The sequence below is a fragment of the Trichechus manatus genome, unplaced genomic scaffold, assembly GCF_000243295.1.
Source record: "Trichechus manatus latirostris isolate Lorelei unplaced genomic scaffold, TriManLat1.0 scaffold00080, whole genome shotgun sequence".
NCBI lineage: Eukaryota > Metazoa > Chordata > Mammalia > Sirenia > Trichechidae > Trichechus > Trichechus manatus.
In genome coordinates, this window is record NW_004444016.1 from 11,024,046 (window position 1) to 11,044,199 (window position 20,154).

Below are 20,154 nucleotides of genomic sequence, written 5' to 3' on the forward strand. Positions count from 1 at the left end.
TGGGTGGATCTTGTACTTTCATTCTGGAAGAGTGCAATGAACTTTTTCTTCTGAGAAAGTCTTCAATTGAGTGATGTGTTTGAGATCACAAGAGCCCTCAATTTTCAATCTTAATTAGCTGAAGCTATCTGACATTTTAATTTTTGGTATAGAAGCTTTGAAGAATGATGATTGTTATTTGTCTCTGGAATAATCTTTAGGAAAAATAAATAGAACACTTCAGGTAACTTACACAACTATTTTAATAAAGACCCACTGTTCATGGCAAAAACCTCCACTGATAAGTATTCTCATTCAGAGAAACAGGTGTGCAATTCAACTAATATCTTATTTCTCTACAGGAAAATTTAAATATCTCCCGTGTTGCTGTCACTTGGGACTAAGAAAAATTTAGGCTGTAAGAGGAAGATAGAAGAGACTTCTTGGAAGCAAATAAAACAGTCTATTAGGTCAAAATGATCATACACGGAGTCCCTGTGGGTTTTGCATTAAGCATGGCCTTATAGAAAATACAGATTAAGGCTATTAGTCCCTTCCAATTTTAAGCAAGCAGTTGCAATGGGAAGTACTCCAAGAGGGATGATTAAGGATTAAACAACTTGAGCAGAAGCTCCAAAACTTTGTTACCAGCACCTGATATTTCTACGTCATCACCTCCTTGATTGTGAAAGGCAAGGGCCTTTCTCCTGGACCGCACCTCTTAGTCCGCTTACTGCTCAAGGGAAAGTTGAGGAAGAGAAGGATTCTGTCTCTACCAACTTTTCATAGGGAAGGCAGCCAAGAGAGGCAGGAAGAATCATGTTCATTCCCAACCTTTTTGGCAAGCTCACACGGGAGCAAAAGTGACTGCCAATTCTATTTTTTAATACAGATTAAAAAGAGTTGTGTCTATACATGCAAAGGAAAGTGCACAGTGCGCTGTGTTAAATTAAGCAACATGACAGTTTTTTTTTTTAATTAAAAAAAAAAAAAAAGCCTAAATCTTTGTCTGACTATCCAGGTATTTGTTTTACATTTGTGGTAGATCCAGATTGAGGTGGGAGACTACAGTACAACAATTTCTTCTTAGGCATTTGTGCGTATGTGTACTACTTAGCCCCACATTTATCACCCTACCTGTCCCAGACTGGGCAAATCAGACATCAGCCCTGGGGCTTTTTAATCTGAAAGCAGGAGAGAGAAAATCTCTTTATTTTTGGAAACAGAGTTGAATTCCTAGATCTAGTGGACACTGATGTGAGTGGCACTTTGGTAGTTTGAGTTGGATAACTATCAAGAGACAGCGAGAGAGTGAGGGAGAACAAGAGTCAAAGTGAGAGCTAGACAATGAAAGAGATTCCAATTGTATCATCTGATGATGAAATGTAAAGGAAATGGGTGTAGGTTAAAGACAAATATATATGATTGGGCCTGAAAAGTTAATAAAAACTGGAGCTGTTTCATAAAATGGAAGTTGAGTAATTGGGAAAAAGATCATGGTATGGAAACCCTGGTGGCGTAGTGGTTAAGAGCTATGGCTGCTAACCAAAAGGTCAGCAGCTCAAATCCACCAGGTGATCCTTGGAAACCCTATGAGGCAGTTCTACTCTGTCCTTTAGGGTCGCTATGAATCGCATCAACTCGACAGCAATGGGTTTATGTAGAGATGCCTTTCTTGGAAAGATATAGGCGCAATAAGTTAAATGTTTATCAAGTACCTGCATGGGGCCTGCCATACTAGGCTCTTTGCAGTGCATCCTAGACTGTTTCATGAAGGCAGAAACCATGGCTGCATCTATTCCTCACTTATGGACATGTGGTTAGGTTCTAAAGACCAGATTGTTACGTGAAAATCGGCATTATGCAAAAATGGAGGATGACCACATCAGATCACAAAATGGAGGATGACTACATCATTACATAACTGCCAAATTACATGATTACATAATTGCCGAATCACTTAGAACCATGGCCCAGCCAAGCTGACACATAACCTTAACCGTCACAGCTAGCATTTACTCTTGCCTTGCACCTCAGCATTCATCTGCTAGATACACGTCGTTAATGTGTAAAATAGTCAGTCGATTTTTTACTATTGTCATAAAAGTGAAATGTTGGATAACAAGATAGTCAGTAAGTGAATGGTAGGTGTATTTAGTTTTGGTGTGCATCATCTCCTATGGGTAGGCATTGTTATCCTCATTTTTTAAAGACTCAGAGAGGTTAAGTCACTTGCCTAAGGTCACCAGCTAGTTAGCAGTAGGACTGAGATTCAAACCCAGGTCTGTGTGACTGCCAAGCTTTCCAGTACTGCTATTATAATGATATCTAGCCAACAGATATGGGATTATTGTGCTCTGGGTTGATGGAAGAGAGAAAGGAGAGGACAAAGGAAGAATAGTAGACTTAGAACCTTTTAACAAAATCTATCTGTCTGTCTGTCTGTCTGTCTGTCTATGTACCTAGATGAGTCCTTACTGTGAACAAGGCTCTGTACTCACTACTTTATCTCATTTGATCTTTACCTTAAGCCTGCAAGGTAGATAATATTACCCCATTTTATGGATGAGAAACATGAGACTCAAAGATCAGATAGTGGATTCGTGGTAGACCAAAAATTTGACTTTGCATCTATTTGACTCCAAAGTCACCACACTGAACTGTTTTCTATACTACTTCTTTGACAGAGTAATTTCTAAAATAATACCAGTTCTATCTGCTCCTGTTACCCATTGCTTTTAAGTCTATTCTGGCTGATGGTGACCTCATGTGTTAAAGTAGAATGGAGCATCATACGGTTTTCTTGGCTGTAGTCTTTATGGAAGATCTCCAGGCTTTTCTTCTATGGCACTTTTGGGTGTGTTCAAACTGCCAACCTTTTGGTTAGTAGTCAACTGCAAACTATTTGCACCTCTCTAGTCAGTGAATATTTCTCACAACCTGCTCGCAACAATATTGAAAAAGTCAGTTTTACATTTCCTATGAGAACTTGTGCTCAAAAGATCATATGTAGATAAATATTTATTTATTTAGTGTTAAATTTAATAGACTTTTTATATGCTAGTTTTTTTAATTGAAAAAATACCTTGGTAAAAAATTCAAACTGTCAAAAAAGATAAACACAGCAATACGAATCTCTGTCCTACCCAAGATACTCAGTGCTCCTCTCCACAGGTTACTGCTGCTAATTTTCTCATATAATTCTTCTTGAAATCATATATGTATATTTAAGCATAATTATATTTTTGGTTATTTATTTTTCATTGAGTTCCAGGACTTGGAGATCTTCTATATTAGCATGCATTGCTCTTCCTCATTTGTTTAATAGCAACATACAAATCACTGTATGGATGCTGTTGCTGCTTGTTGCTAGGTGCCATCGAGTCGGTTCTGACTCATAGCGACCCTATGTACAACAGAACAGAACACTGCCCGGTCCTGCGCCATCCTCACAATCCTTGTTATTGAAAACACCATGACATGGGTTAGGCGCACCTTAGTCTTCAAGGTGACATCTTTGCTTTTTGACACTTTAAAAAGGTCTTTTGCAGCAGATTTGCTCAATGAAATATGTTGTCTGATTTCTTGACTGCTGCTCCCATGGGTGTCAATTGTGGATCCAAGTAAAATGAAATCCTTGACAACTTCAATCTTTTCTCCGTTTATCATGATGTTTCTTATTGGTCCAGTTGTGAGGATTTTTGTTTTCTTTATGTTGAGGCGTAATCCATACTGAAGGCTGTGGTCTTTGATTTTCATAAGCAATTGGTTCAAGTCCTCTTCACTTTCAGCAAGCAAGTTTGTGTCATCTGCATAACACAGGTTGTTAATGAGTCTTTCTCCAGTCTGGATGCCACATTCTTCTTCATATAGTCCAGCTTCTCGGGTTATTTGTTCAGCATACAGATTGAATAATTATGGTGAAAGGATACAACCCTGATCCACATCTTTCCTGACTTTAAACCATGTAGTATCCCCTTGTTCTATCCAAACAACTGCCTCTTGATCTATGTACAGGTTCCTCATGAGCACAATTAAGTGTTCTGGAATTCCCATTCTTCACAATGTTATCTGTAATTTGTTATGATCCACATAATTGAATGCCTTTGCATAGTCAATAAAACACAGGTAAACATATTTCTGGTATCCTCTGCTTTCAGCCAGGATCCATCTGACATCAGCAATGATATCCCTTGTTCCATGTCCTCTTCTGAATCTGGTTTGAATTTCTGGCAGTTCCCTGTTGACATACTGCTGCAGCCGCTTTTGAATGATCTTCAGCAAAATTTTACTTGGTTGTGATATTAATGATATTGTTTGAAAATTTCCACATTTGGTTGAATCACCTTTCTTGGGAATAGGCATAAATATGGATCTCTTCTACTTGATTGTCCAGGTAGTTTTCTTCCAAATGTCTTGGCATAGACGAGTGAGCACTTCCAGTGCTGCATTGGTTTGTGGAAACATCTCAATTGGTATTCTGTCAATTTCTGGAGCTTTGTTTTTCGACAGTGCCTTCAGTGCAGCTTGAACCTCTTTCTCCAGTACTATTGGTTCCTGATTATATGCTACCTCCTAAAATAGTTGAACATCGACCAGTTCTTTTTGGTATAGTGACTACGTATTCCTTCCATCTTCTTTTGATGCTTCCTGTGTTGTTTAATATTTTTCCCGTAGAATCCTTTGATATTGCAACTTGAGGCTTGAACTTTTTCTTCAGTTCTTTCAGCTTGAGAAATGCCGAGCGTGTTTCTTCCCTTTTGGTTTTCTATCTCCAGCTCTTTGCATGTGTTATAATACTTTGCTTTGTCTTCTCGAGTCACCCTTTGAAATCTGCTGTTCAGCTCTTTTACTTCATCATTTCTATCTTTTGCTTTAGCTACTTGACGTTCAAGAGCAAGTTTCAGAGTCTCTTCTGACATCTATTTTGGTCTTTTTTTTCTTTCCTGTCTTTTTAATGATCTCTTGTTTTCTTCATGTATGATGTCCTTGATGTCATTCCACAACTTATCTGGTCTTTGGTCATTAGTGTTCGACATGTCAAATCTACTCTTGAAATGGTCTCTAAATTCAGATGGGATGTACTGAAATTTGTACTCTGGCTCTCGTGGACTTGTTCTAATTTTTTTCAACCTCAAATTGAACTTGCATATGAACAATTGATGGTCTGTTCTGCAGTTGCCCCCTGGCCTTGTTCTGACTGATGATATTGAGCTTTTCCATCATCTCTTTCCACAGATGTAGTTGATTTGATCCCTGTGTATTCCATCTGGCGAGGTCCAAGTGTAGAGTCGCTGTTTATGTTGGTGAAAAAAGTTATTTGCAACAAAAAAGTCTTTGGTCTTGCAAAATTCTATCAAGCAATCTCTGGCATCATTTCTATCGCCAAGGCCATGTTTTCCAATTACCAATCCTTCTTCTTTGTCTCTAACTTTCACATTACAATCACCAGTAATTATCAATGCATCCTGATTGCATGTTTGATCAATTTCAGACTGCAGAAGTTTGTAAAAATCTTCAACTTCTTCATCTTTGGTCTTAGTTGTTTGTGTGTAAATTTGAATAATAGTCATATTAACTGGTCTTCCTTGTAGGTATATGGATATTATCCTATCACTGACAACATTGTACTTCAGGATATATCTTGAAATGTTCTTTTTGATGATGAAAGGAATGCCATTCCTCTTCATGTTGTCATTCCCAGCATAGTAGACCATATGATTGTCCGATTCAAAATGGCCAATACCAGTTCATTTCAGCTCACAAATGCCTAGGATATCGATGTTTATGTGTTCCATTTTATTTTTGATGATTTCCAATTTTCCTAGATTCGTACTTCGTACAGTCCATGTTCCTATCATTAATGGATGTCTGCAGCTGTTTCTTCTCATTTTGAGTTGTGCCACATCAGCAAATGAAGGTCCTCAAAGCTTTACTCTATCCATGTCGTTAAGATGGACTCTACTTTGAGGAGGCAGCTCTTCCCAGTTGTATTTTGAGTGCCTTCCAACCTGGAGGGCCCATCTTCTGGCACTATATCAGACAATGTTTCGCTGCTATTCATAAGGTTTTCACTGGCTAATTCTTTTCATGCCTTATTTACTTAGCCCCTAACTGGTGGGTATTTTTTGTTGTTTCTGGTCTTATGTTATCACAAATAATGTTGCAATGAGCATCCTTATTCATATGCCTTTATACACTTGTTCCAGTTTATACATAGGATAAGTTCTTGGGAACGAAACTGTTGGTTCAAAGGGCATATACATTTTAAATTTTGATAGGCAATTTCCCAAAGTAATTCATATTCCTCCAACAAACTTTGGGGAAGCAGTTTTGAGCTTTGACCCTTCAAGAGTCCACACTTTGACAAGAATGTGAGGTACTTGAGGTCCCAGTCTGTAGTTTTTGGTCTCTTTTGAGTATCCCATGATATCCAGCCATGCTCAACTGAGTACTGACCACATGGTACGTGCTAAACAAGAGGCAGTATAGCACCATGGTTGGAGCACCAATTCTTCAATCAATGGATCCTAGCTCTGCAACTCATGGCCTGTATGACCATGATCAAACCTTAGTTTACCATCCATTAAATAGGAAAATAATAATGATAATTTATTGTACTACTATGTGCCAGGTACTGTTTTAAGTGCTAGACTTATTTATTTCTCAAACAACCTTATTATGCCAGTACTATTAGTATCCAATATCTGCTTCAGTAAAAGATTATAGCTTTGGAAACGCTATGGGGCAATTCTACTCTGTCCTATAGGGTCGTTATGAGTCAGAGTTGACTCAATGGCAATGGGTTTTTTTTTTTTTTTTTAAGTAATTATGAAAAATTAACCTTCCACCTGAGGAAGCAAAACAGGGGGGTTGACCTCGGCTAGGAACACTGGATTGTCGGACCAGACTATCTGAAGAAATTCTCTCTGATAAAGTGTGATATTCCAGAAGAGTTAGGCAGGCTCCTAAAGGGTCAGGCTGGTTATTCCTGGTTGAGTCCTTTACATGCATCATCTCATGGAATCCTCACAACAGCTCTCTGAGGTGTGATTACTGTTCCTGCTTTACTGATGAGGAAATAGGCACAAAGAGGTGATGTGACTTCCTGGGAGTCTGTGTCCTTATCCATCACATTTAGCCTGAGGAGGAGGTAGACATTTTTTCTCCATAAAAAGCACAGTCAAGATAACAGAGACTTGGGTTTGTGTCCTGTGTCTGCCCTTGGTAGGTAACCTTGGCAACACACCTAAGCTCCAAGCCTCTGTTCTCTCATCTGTATAAACCTGTACCCATTGCCTTCAGGTCTTTTCTGACTCATAGTGACCTCATAGGAAAGGAGTAGCACTGCCCCATAGGGTTTCGAAGGAGCAGCTGGTGGATTCGAACTGCCAACCATTTGGTCAGTAGACATGGCTCTTAACCACTACGTCACCAGGGCCCCCTCAGGGTAGAAGTAGCATCTAATTTTTACATGGATGGTTAGATAAGGTAATTCATATAGAGCACTGAGCACAGCGGCTGGCACATGGTCAGCATTCCATAAATGCGTTAAGAACTAGAAAATGAATTTTTTAAAACGGTCTCAAAAGTAACAATAATTAAGATTAGGCCTGATAACCTGACTAAACTAGGCCCAAAGTGGAGTTGCTTTTGCTGATCCCCACCTCAGCAAACCAAAACCTAAGTTTCTGTTTCATGTAAATGCCCAGCTTTCCCAGGAGCCCAAATCCAAGTCAATCAATTGACTCTCCCAGAAATGGAAACTCAAACTAGCCAACCAGGACCTGATTGATCAGTTTAAAGTGGTTCAGATTTTCCCCTTGATACCCAAATATGGAGAGAAAATGTCCACTCAGAAACCCAAAAAGTGCCCAGAATATCTTCCTTCTCTCCTGTTTATCTGCCTTTACAAAGCCCCTTCTGCCTGTACTGCGCTTTGGAACTCTCCTCTGATTTTCAGACGAGAAGTTTTCCGATTCATAAGCTGAAAAATAAAGCTAGTGACTCCACATACAAATTTAATATTGTGAAAATTTTATATTTAACAAGCCCTACATGTCTAGATTGTAAATATTTTATATAGAGTAACGAGTACCAAATTGTCTCTTGCCATGGAAGTGAAATAAACATCCTACAGACAATATGTCATTAGTTCCAATGAAGCCAAGGCTATTGTTATGAGTTTTTTTTTTTTTTACCAGTAACTTGCTGGACTCCCTGTGGCTTCAGACTTGCCCTCTACAGGACTGAACTGTGCTGTTCATGGAGTAAGGATCCAACTATAATCTGTGAATTATTAATAAAACTAAAAACACAAGAAAATCACAATAACAATCACTCTAGCAAATAGCATAAATCCTTGCTTGGTACTAATTAGTGAAAGAGTTTGTCCGAGTTGTAAAAAGTCTGAGTTACAGATTTTTTTTTTGAAAGAGAAATAGTGTTTCATCAAATTATGATAATAGTTACAACTTATGAGCCTTAACTATGACCTGGAGCCCTGGTAGCATAGTGGTTAAGAACTTGGCTGCTAACCAAAAGGTTGGCAGTTTGAATCCAGCAGTCACTCCTTGGAAACCCTATGGGGCAGTTCTACTCTCTCCTATAGGGTCGCTATGAGTTGGATCAATTCAATGGCAATGGGAGTTTTTTTTTTTTTTTTGGTAACTATGACCTGGGTCAGGTGCTTGATACATATCAGCTCTCAACACTCTTATAAGGTCCATAGTGACATTTATCCCTATTTAACTAATAAAAAACCCTGAGACTTAGAGAGGGAAGTGACTTGCTGGACATATCAGCTTACCTGTTAGCCCCTGCCTCCCCGAACCGTGGTAATAACAGATAGAAATGTAAAGTCCCTGGGAATGACTGGACTAAACAGTCAAGAAAGACCTACAGTGGAATTATTCAAAAAATATTCTATATATAGTGGTAGTTTTTATTCTATGATATGATGACATGTGGTAAGTAGTTTCCTGGCTTAGTTTAAATCACAGACTTTCTCAGTTATGTGCTATAACAAGCTTTTAAAACGTAAGGCGGCATTTCTTTTAAAATTCTAAAGCCAAAAAAAAAAAAAAAAGAAAAGATGAGAAAACAGATTTGCTGACTCCCTGTGCCTCTCCCAACGTATGCTCCTGTGTGAAGCTGACCCTGGGCCATTCTCCCCTCTAAGAACCTCAGAAGAACTTCTTCCAGGAGGGCCCCCTTGCCTTCCTGGTGTTAATTCCGGCAAGACAGCAGTCAGCCTCCTTCGTGTGGGAAGAGGGAGGTGATGGAAAAAAAAAACTCCTGTACTTAAATCATTAACTGAGAAGGCACTTGAGGGAAGATTTGCCTGGAACTAAGAACCTTAGTGTGATAGCTATGTCAAGGTCAGCAAGTTTCAGAGAAGTGGACTTGAATGGACCTTTTAAAAGAGAGTCATAGATCAGGACAGGCTTGCTGCAAATAGGAACCAGCTGAGCGTGAAGCCAGGCTCCCTGTGGAGGTCCCCCTAGAGGAGGGTGGTGGGGCATAGAGCAGCCCCTGCTCAGACTACCAGGCTGTGGAGAGGAAACTAGGCTCATAGATACAGAAGGCCAGCTCCAGAGAGTCACACCAGTTACTCTTGCCTTGAATGAGCTTCAATTATGTACAATTATACACACAATTTCCAGTTTCCTTCCTTACATTTCCTTGACCACTCTAAGCTCTTACTGCCTCAGAGCCTATTGGCTTGTTTCCTCCCCTGAGGAAATGTCTTTCCTCAACTTTTCATTATTTCAGGTCTCACCTCCGCAGAGGTCTTCCCTGACCATCTTCTCTGAGTAAAGTCTTCTTGGTATCCTCCATTCCTTCACTCTATTTTTTCCTTTTCGTAGCATAGGGCATGAGTTTAATTCCAAGTCTTTTTATTTGTTGATCTGGTTATTGTTTGGTTCTGCCATTTGTCTGTACATCCCAGCAGGGCATGTGCCTGACTGGTGAGCACTGATCCCAGAGCCAAGCCCAGAGCCCAGAGCCCAGAACAGAGTAGGTGTTCAATGAATGTTTGCCAAATACGGTAAAAGGTGACACTCCTAACCCCCCCTGGGCAATGTATTGGAAGGAAATTTCAGTGTACCCAAGGAATGAAGAATTATTAAGGGCCTTTGGAAAGAGGTTAATTCCATTTTTAAAACATCTTCAGAGAAGAAACTCAAGACAAAAAGGAACATAAATTAGTTGGTTTGTGGTATTTCCTGGAAATGTCTTACTGAGATGGCCCATCTGACATCCAAAAGCTGTGAGAATGTTGCCCCTTTCATATTCTGTCTCTTCTCAGTTGCATTTCCACAGGATTGTAATGATAAAAATCCTGAGCAAAGACCAAAAGAGCTAGATTTTCAATTACACTGAGATTACATTTATGGATTTTCCAGGGCTGTTGCTACAATGTCGGTATCTTGGCCACTTTATTACTCCTCAGTGTGGAAAAATGAGCGTGACATCTGGATACTTATTAACAGTTCTAGCGAAAAATGTGGGAGGAAAGGATGTCAAAGTTATCGGCCAGACTGAGGTTTACATTATGACAACAAATTTCATTTCATTCATTCATATATCCCTATGCCCCATGACCACGGGCCAAGGTTGAGAGTATCTGAATCACAAACTCAGCTCCAGATTGAGATGGAGGTGGTTGTGGCTGTGACCAGCTGGGGTTGGGATTGGACCTGGTGGAGCCAATTGCAAGTTGCTGCACTGACCTGCTGACTGGGGAGATGGCCCCCAATTTTAGAGCAATAATTAAGGCAGTAGAATTAATTTGATCAGAGCAGATCTACACCTTGGGATATGGGCCTAGCATACAGATGGGGGAGGAATGGTTGCAAATCACACTGGCAGAGGAGGAAGAAAATATTCCTTTTATCCTTGCATTTTAATACAGGTGAAATCTACTTAGAATTCTTTTATTCATTCACTCATTCATCAAACCCAAAATTATATCCATATGAGTGTGTATAGTAACTAAGAACACAAATGCATGTGTTTGATGCTTAATATACAGGCAGTCCTCACTGTGCATGATAGTGCAGGATCATAAAAATTATCATGCAAGCTGAAACTATGCAAAACAATTTTCATAGTCAGTGGGAAAAATGATCGTTCCATGACCATTAGAAGCCCCCTTACTATAAGTTAAAAATAGAGGCAAATGAAAGACATAGTAAAACTAATAATTATTTTGTAGACTGTAATTTAAGATTTTGAGAATTAAAATAAAAAAAACTTATCAAGAGCAGTTTGAATAGTGCTTGCCTTCTCATTGTATCACTTACAACACAGAGTGAGCATCGTTCCTATATCTTGGCAAATTATCATACTTCTTTCAAAGGTTGGATCGGCTTCTAACATTTTACTCTTTCTAAGCCAATGTGAAATGTTTCCGAGAGTTCCTTGATGGTGAGGTGTTTTGCTGGAGTCTCTTGCTCTGGGACATCTTCACCCTTTTCCTCGTGATCACTTTCCTCATTGATGTTGGTAAGTTCATCTTGCTGCACACGCAGAGTATGTTGAAATGTCCACATTTCCATGGTCAGCTATTTCTTCTATAACTCCATTTACATTCAATTTGAATTCATCCTCCTGTGTTAGCGCTCTTCATTTCTTTGCTGCACTTTCATCTTTGTTAGCTAATCCCCTCTTTCAAGTCTCCATTTTTGAAAAATATCACGTGGGTTGAGCACAGGGAGACAAGGAGGCCCACAGCGACATGCTTTGCCGTCTGTGTGTGAATCGAATAAGTGACTCAACATCAACGGACTGAAGCAAGTGATGTGGTTGGTTACTATTCATGATGCAAATCTGCTATTGATGTAGTGATTTGTGGAGCAAAGAGCAAGCAGCAGAGATTATATTTAATGTACTTACTCACATAATTACACTCATATATATATATATATATAGTGGTAACTGAAATCTGAACTGTGTTGTTGGAGAATGGCTGCTATTGAACTAAACCGTGGTAACTGAAATTCACGCATATCAGAATTGTGCAAAGCAAGAGTGCCTGTATGTGACAGGATAACTTGGGAATGCCATGGGGGCATGCAATAGAGATTCCTACCCAGTCTGTGGAGGTTAGAGAGGGCTTCCTAGTGGAGGTCACATACACGCTGACACTTGATAGATGAGTAGGAATTAGTCTGGTGAAGGGGTGAGTGCAGGGGAGAGTATTCCAGGCAGAGGGAGGAGCGTGTAAAAAGCTCCAAATGCAAGATTGTGAGTGGGAGTAGAGTGGCAGCCATGGTTGTTTCAGGCTGATTGTGGGTGATAATCCTATTCCATTATCTTGGCTTCCTCCAGCCCTGTAGGCTGTGGCTTGTGGTTACCAGGCAGCACTGGTGGCTGTGGTTAGGAACCACAATGCTTAAATGCTCTCTTTGGGTATTCACCTGAATCAGGTGCTGAAGGGCAGTCAACTGTTTCCTCCAGACCAAGAGATCCACCTCTGGCAGCTGGGAAAATCACCAGGAAAATGAAACCAAACCAAGCAAAATGAACTTGGATGCTGCTAAACACCAATGATCCAGATGAAAACACTTTAAGTATAGGGTGGTTAAGGAGGAAAAAAATCCCTTGCACAAGTTGCAATTCCGAAGATTGATTCAAATCTTTAAATGACAAATCCTAGCTCTAGTCAAACTAAAACCAGAATACAGTATTTTATTTGGCTAAAATCTGAATGGTTACTATGAGCCAGCCAGCCCAGGCATTGTGCTAAACATAATTTCATTTAATCTCCACAGCACTCTTATGAGGTAGCTATTATTATTCCCATTTTACAGATGAATAAACTGAAGTTAAATCACCACAGGCTCACAGAGCTGGGCTTAAAACCTAGAATTTATTTCAAAGCCTGTGCCATTAGCTTTGTCAGTATATTTAATCATAACCAATGAAAATAAACACACAAACATCAAATCCTAGTGATTACTTTGTATAAGATACACAGATGCTAGCTGAAAAATAGACCAAGAATGTTCTATCCTTGTAGAAACACAGATAATGCTCAAGAGAAGCAGTTTTGAGAGAAGTTTGGGGAGAACTGAGTGGAATCCCAGGCATGAGCAAAGAATTCAAAATTCTATTAGGAGAGCGAAACAATGAGATTATCTCAATTACTGAGTTAACAATGAGATTTCATCGTCTACATTCTAGCCATGAGTAAGAAATTTATTTGAATTAGATAAGAAGATATAATGTCATTTGAAGGAGGCCCAGTAAATTTAATAATAGAGATAAATGAAACTGACAATGATCTCACACTTTATAAATCTAAACACAGGACGAAGGTCAGACACAGGGGTCCAGGTGGTTGATGAATGAGCTTGACTGGTGATTTTTTACACTGTCTACTGGAGACCAGACGTGAATTTTATCTTTCCTTCTTCCAACCATGAAGATTAAGAAAGAATTAATTCAATTTCATTTAAACCAAAGTGCAGGAGCATGACACAACCTTGAACCTCCCCTACTCAAATAGCAGCTCTGTTGGTAATTTAATCACTAACTGAATTGTGTAACTTGCCTACGACAAATGGCAAAATACCTGCAATATGGAAATCTGCCAGAGCAATTCCTTCATAGAAAGGGGAAGGGAAGCGTTAGCCGGCTCATACTCACGCTCTGCCTTCCTTTCTCTTGCTCTCTGCCTTCAATTGCTGAAAGTTCTTCTGTATTAGGATAGAATATGGGAACAGTTCTGGATCTAGCAAGAGTGTGAAATCACTGAAATATTTTAGCACACTTTGCCTCCCTCCACTGCCTTCTCCACCCCAACTTTGTATCTGTCTGCACTTAGTATCATGCCAGGCACATAGTACTTACTCAGTAAAGTTACAGCGTTAGCAAGGAATGAATGAGAGATCCTGCGTGATATGGCTTCTAATTCCTTGTTCAGCCTTATCTCATGCCTCTTTCTCCCTTGTTCCACTCCAGTGTTATTTTTTAACATTTGGAAACTTTGAATAGAATTTATCTCAGCTGCTCTTCCCTTTGCAAATAACTAAAGCTTTTCTTTCTTCAGTCTCAGCTTAATCTTCATTTTTCTCTTGGAAGCTTTCCCAGATAGTCTGAACTACATTAGGTCTCTTTGTCACAAGCTTCCATAGTTCCCTCTGCTTCCTAGCACTAAACACGCTGCTGCTTCTATCTCTGCCAGATTAGAGGTTTTGCGAAGGCAGGTATGCCGACTACCTTGTTCATCACTATATTCCAACACCCTGCACAGTGACTGGCATGCCACCTGCCCTCAGTCAACACTTAAAGAATGAATGGTTGCCTTCTTCATTTTCTTCTGAAAAAATGTATTGTAAAATATTCAAGATGTAAACAAATGTATGAAGAAAAATATCAAACCCTCATGTACTGACTACTCGAATTAGAAATTAAAAACAAAACCAATATGAGTTTAAGTCCTTTCCTACCTCTCCCTGATCAGATTCTGGTCTTCAGAAGCAACTGATAGTCTGAATTTGATGACTTCTATTTCCATACATTTCTTTTTTTTTCCCATACATTTCTTAATACCTTCACAACACATATATACAAACTTAAAGTATTGTCTTGCATATTTTTATGGTTTATATAAATGAAATCATACTATATGACATACACACAGGTGTGTATACATACATATATATAGTTTATATAAATGATATCATATAAAAACAATTAGCTTCTTTGTTTCAACATTTGTGCAATTCATTCATGCTGGTGCATGTGTTGTTAGGTGCTGTAGAATTGGTTCCAACTCACAGCGACCCTATATACAAGGGAATGAAACCTGCCTAGACCTGTGCCATCCTCATAATCCTTGCTATATTTGAGACCATTGTTGCAGGACTGTGTCAATCCATTTCATCGAGGGTCTTCCTCTTTTTTGTTGATCCTCTACTTTTCCAAGCATGATGTCCTTCTCCAGGGACCGGCCCCTCCTAATAACATGTTCTAAGTATGTGAGACGAAGTCTTGCCATCCTCACTTCTAAGGAGCGCTCTGGCTGTACTTCTTCCAAGACAGATGTGTTCGTTCTTTTGGCAGTCCATGGTATATTCAATACTCTTCACCAACAGCAGAATTCAAAAGCATCAATTCTTCTTCAGCCCTTATTCATTGTTCAGCTTTTGCATGCATATGATGCGACTGAAAATACCATGGCTTGGGTCAGGCACATCTTTATCCTCAAAGTGACGTCTTTGTTTTTTAATGCGTAAAAAAGGTCTTTTGCAGCAGATTTGCCCAATGCAATATGTTTGTTTGATTCTTGACTGCTGCTTCTATTGGTGTTGATTATGGATCCAAGTAAAATGAAATCCTTGACAACTTCAATCTTTTCTCCATTTATCATGATGTTGCTTATTGGTCCAGTTATGAGGATTTTTGTTTTCTTTATGTTGAGGTGTAATCCATCCTGAAGGCTGTGGTCTTTGATCTTCATTAGTAAGTGTTTCAAGTCCTCTTAGCTTTCAACAAGCAAAGTTGTGTCATCTGCATATCACAGGTTATTAATAAGTCTTCCTTCAAACCTGATGCCCCATTTTTCTTCATATAGTTCATCTTCTTAGATTATTTGCCCAGCATACAGATTGAATAAGTATGATGAAAAGATACAACGCTGACCCACACCTTCTTGACTATAAACCATGCAGTATTCCCTGGTGCATCTGGCTAGAGCTTATCTATTTTCACTGCTGCATTATATTTCATTTCATGGATATCCCAAAATTATTATGTTTTCCTGCTGATGAGTTATTAAATAATTTCTAAATATTTGCGATTACAAAAATGCCATGAAAGCCCTTGTACTTCAGATGCTTTTCTTCTTTTTGGTTACATGTGGTAACCAACATACTACATCGTTTCATTACTTGCTGTTAAAACTGACCTGCCCTGGATCTATGAAAGCTCTATGAGAGATATGTAATTGGATAACTCAGTTTATGCTTGTGTGAAAATGAGTATCTGAGCTTTAATGGATTTACGAGAAGTAGTGTGTGATAGGAACAAGATCACTGATCTGGGAGTCAAATATGGTGGATTCCAGTTCCCACGCAATGGCTTAGCAGTTGTGTGACACTGAGAATACAAAGCCTCAGTTTTCCTTCTGTAATATTGGAGTGATACTATCCTACTCTACCTACTTTCCTACTCTATTAGGAGGATCAGATAAAATGGTGTTGCTGGAAAAGATTTTGAAACTCGATGTATGATGCAATAGGTGGGAACATCAACAACCAAAATGTATTACCCAAGTGTAATATGGTAAAAGAATTACAACAAAACAACAGTAACAACAAGAATATAAAATAATTTGTTATCACCTCCTACATTTATATTTGTTATCACTTATAATTTGTTATCCTCTGTATAGATTTACTAGGAGTGTTCTAGAAACAATACCTTACTCCACAGGACAGGTTTGGGGGAAAATCAGGCTCTTAAGATAAATATGCTTTGATCTGTGGGTTTCCATTTCCATTGCTCCTACTGACGAGATTGTTGAAATGGGTGATTCTGGAAACACATTCGTTGCAAAGGTTCTGTCTTTCTCCTTACATGTATGTTGAGGTAGGAGTTGTAATGATTAAAATAAGGAGTTTAGAGTGCAATAGACCTTTGTTCAAGTCTTGGCTCTACTTTCCTTATTTTTAAATGAGGATAATAAGAATATCTAGGAAGACTGTCAGGAAGATTAAATGAGCTAATGTATGTGAAGCAGCCTACTTGGTCTTTTGAGAAAGTGGCTCAAAACCAGGCTTACCTGAGATTTCCCAATAAGTGAGCATGGTTGCTGGGCTTCTCATTCCTCTCACATGATCCCAGTTACCTCAGTTTAACTCCTTACTTTTTTTTAAAGGGTTGGTTCAGGCATTATGTCAGGATCTGCAGCTGTCATGTTTTTACCAACACTTCCGAATAAATGACCGAGGCAGCTAATACATGTTCAGTGAACAAAGAATGCTGTTACTGATAAATAGTTTTAGATGCGTCAGGCATCTTGACCTGAACATACTGACTTCTGGTTTGGAAACCGAGAAAGAGTAGCCTGGTTAATTTGTTTGATTAATTAGCAAGGAATCAAAGCTTCAAAGTAGTAAATAAAGTCCAATTTTAATCCTGCAGTCTTGATCTCAAAGCAAGAGCTAGGAGCAGATAAGGTTAAAACCTAAGGTCAGCACCCTGGGTTCCAAATAGATCTTTCTGCAGAACTTTTGTTATCAGGATCTGCTTTAGCAGAATCCCCCTGTTTTATTCTTATAGTCATAATGAGGCAAAAACTAGACTTGCCTTGTGCATTTGCATACTGATGTCTAGGTTCCTGGGAACTGGCTTACTTGGCAAGCACGCATTTCTCCCCATAAACACATTCTCTGTAAAGGTCTCCCCAAGTCTAGGAAGGAGGTGAAAAGGAACAGGGAGGAGGACAACAGAACAATGTCCTTTCTGTTCTAGTAATCTCAGGAGGCTTCCTGGAGGCCATACACCTGGAAAAGATGGGTGGAGATAAGTAGATGGAAATTTACTGTAATAGATTTCTTTTGTTGCTCTATATCCTCCATTTATTCACTCAAAAAGGCTTATGAAGCTCCAGATACCAGGCCACATAGTGTAGTGTTTGAGAGCCAGACTCCCGGGTGCAAATCTCAGTTCTGCTACTCACCAGAGTATAATCTCAGACAGGTTATTTGATTTCTTTTATCTCAATTTCCTCATCTATAAAACAGGTATAGTAATAGTGCCTGTCTCGTAGGATGGTTGAGGGAGTTAACTTAGTTAATTATATTTATCTTTAAACAGTGCCTGGTCCATTGTATGGTCTCAATAAATAACTGTTATTATTACTGTGGGCTTGAGGTTGTGCTAAGTACTAAAAATAACCAGTTGCCATCGAGTTGATTCTGACACCGTATGTGCGTCAGTGTAAAACTATGCTCTGTAGGGTTTTCAATGGCTGATTTTTGGGAAGTAGATCACCAGGACTTTCTTCCAAGGCACCTCTGGGTGGACTTGAACCTTCAACCTTTTGGTTAACAACCAATCACTGTTTGTAACACCCAGAGACTCTGACACTTGGTGGTGTAATGGTTAAAGCAGTTGACTGCTAAAAGAAAAGTCAGTGGTTAGAACCTACTAGTAGCTCAGCAGGAGAAAAGACCTGACAATCTGCTCTTGTAAAGATTACAGCTCCGGAAACCTTACAGGGCAGTTCTACTCTGTCCTATAGGGTTATCATGAGTTGGAATCCACTCCAGGGCACACAACAGTAACACAAAATTTTGATAAGAACAGAACTTTTCTGATAAGTTTATCAGTTCTTCAGGGTTAAGAAGAGTTTTTTTTTTTTTTTGAAAACAATGTTGTGGTTTTAATCTTCTTGGCCATGACAAATGGCTCAAACTTGGTAGGCTGATGCCTAGAACTGGTTTGCAGGGCAAAGACACCAAACTATGCCTAATGGTAAAGAAAACAAAGCTATTATGTATCTGCTAAATAAGCTGTCCTTTCCAAATGGAAAACACTGCAGTCATTTCAGTTTACCACTGAGTTCGACCAATGCTGTTGGAGCAGCACAAATAGAACATAATATAAAAGTATACACATAATGTACTGTTCTAAATTCAAAGAGTGCATTTCTTTTACGTGGCTATTTCCCGAAACTTTCAGAGAGATGATGCATAGAATGAGGTGGTTATTAAGCTGAAAATGAACAACAGTGAACCAGAGGAGGAATCACAGGGACAGACATAGTTGAAGGGAAGCCATTACATATTATAGATAAAAGGAATGGAAGGGATTATGATATAAGAAATCGTGTTTACCCTCTTACTTTCTGGGAAGACTAAGCCTACCATAATTTGGAATAGATAGATAAAAATCTTTAGAGAAAAACAAAAAGTTGTCCACAGATTGAAGACTCACATGTTTGTTCAATAGCCTATTGTTCAGCAATGCTTCTAAGAAAATGACTTTTGTGGAACCTAAATTCCTCACACTACAGCCAAAGTCTGCCTAAATGACGCTGCAGCAGCTATAGAAAAAAAAACCCACATAATTAGAATTCTTGGGGAATGGACTGGTTTTTATTGTTGCTGTTTTTGTTATCCTGCTTAGCTGGAACTAAGAAGAAAATGTGTTTCAAGCTTTTTGTTCATAGACTTCTTTTTAGGGGGAGGGAAGGCTGGAAATAGAGCAGAGGGAAAATATTTTAATCTTCTTTGGATAATTCAGGATGGTGCAGTGCTTCAGAGCTCCTTAGGCGGAAGATTGTTAAGACCCGGCAGGCCTGTAGATGCAGGAAGTTGATAAGACCTGGCCTAATTTTTGTTTACACTAGCCCATATCTTGGAAGCAGCATTTTCTTTTTTTTTTGTAAAAAGACACTCAATATCAGAGTCTTTCCTCAAGACCTGAGGGTTAAAAATGAAAAGAAAAAAGCAATAACCAACTCTGTGGAGCAATTCTACTCTGCACACATGGGGTCGTCATGAGTTGGAATCGAATTGACGGCAACTGTCAACAGCAATCACGTTTCTAGTTCATACGTTTTCTCTAACAGCTTTATTGAGATATAATTTACATACCATAAAATTCACCCAGTTAAAAATATACAATTCAATGATTTTTGATATACTCGTAGTGTTGTACAACTGTCACCACATAGCCCATGGCTCTTCCCCTCCAGTCTTTCTTAGTACCTCAAGGCCTTCAAATATGCTGTTTCCCTATGGGAATTTTTCCCCCTTTTCTCCTCTCCTGGTTGACTTTTCAGGTCTCAACTGAACATCTCTTTCTCAGGAAAGATTTCTTGATCCCTCAGGTCAGTGCCTCCTGTGGAAGGCATTCAGAGGCCTTCCACATCCACTACATAATACTTTCTGCAATGGTAACTGTCATAGATTGGATTGTGTCCTCCAAAAATATATGCATCAATTTGGCTAGGTCATGATTCCTACTATCATGTGATTGTCCATCATTTTGTCATCTGATGTGATATTCCTATGTGTTGTAAATCCTACCTCTATGATGTTAATGAGGTGGGATAGGTGACAGTTATGTTAATGAGGCAGGACTCAATCTACAAGATTAGATTGTGTCTTCATCCAATCTCTTTTGAGATATAAAAGAGAGAAGTGAGCGGGG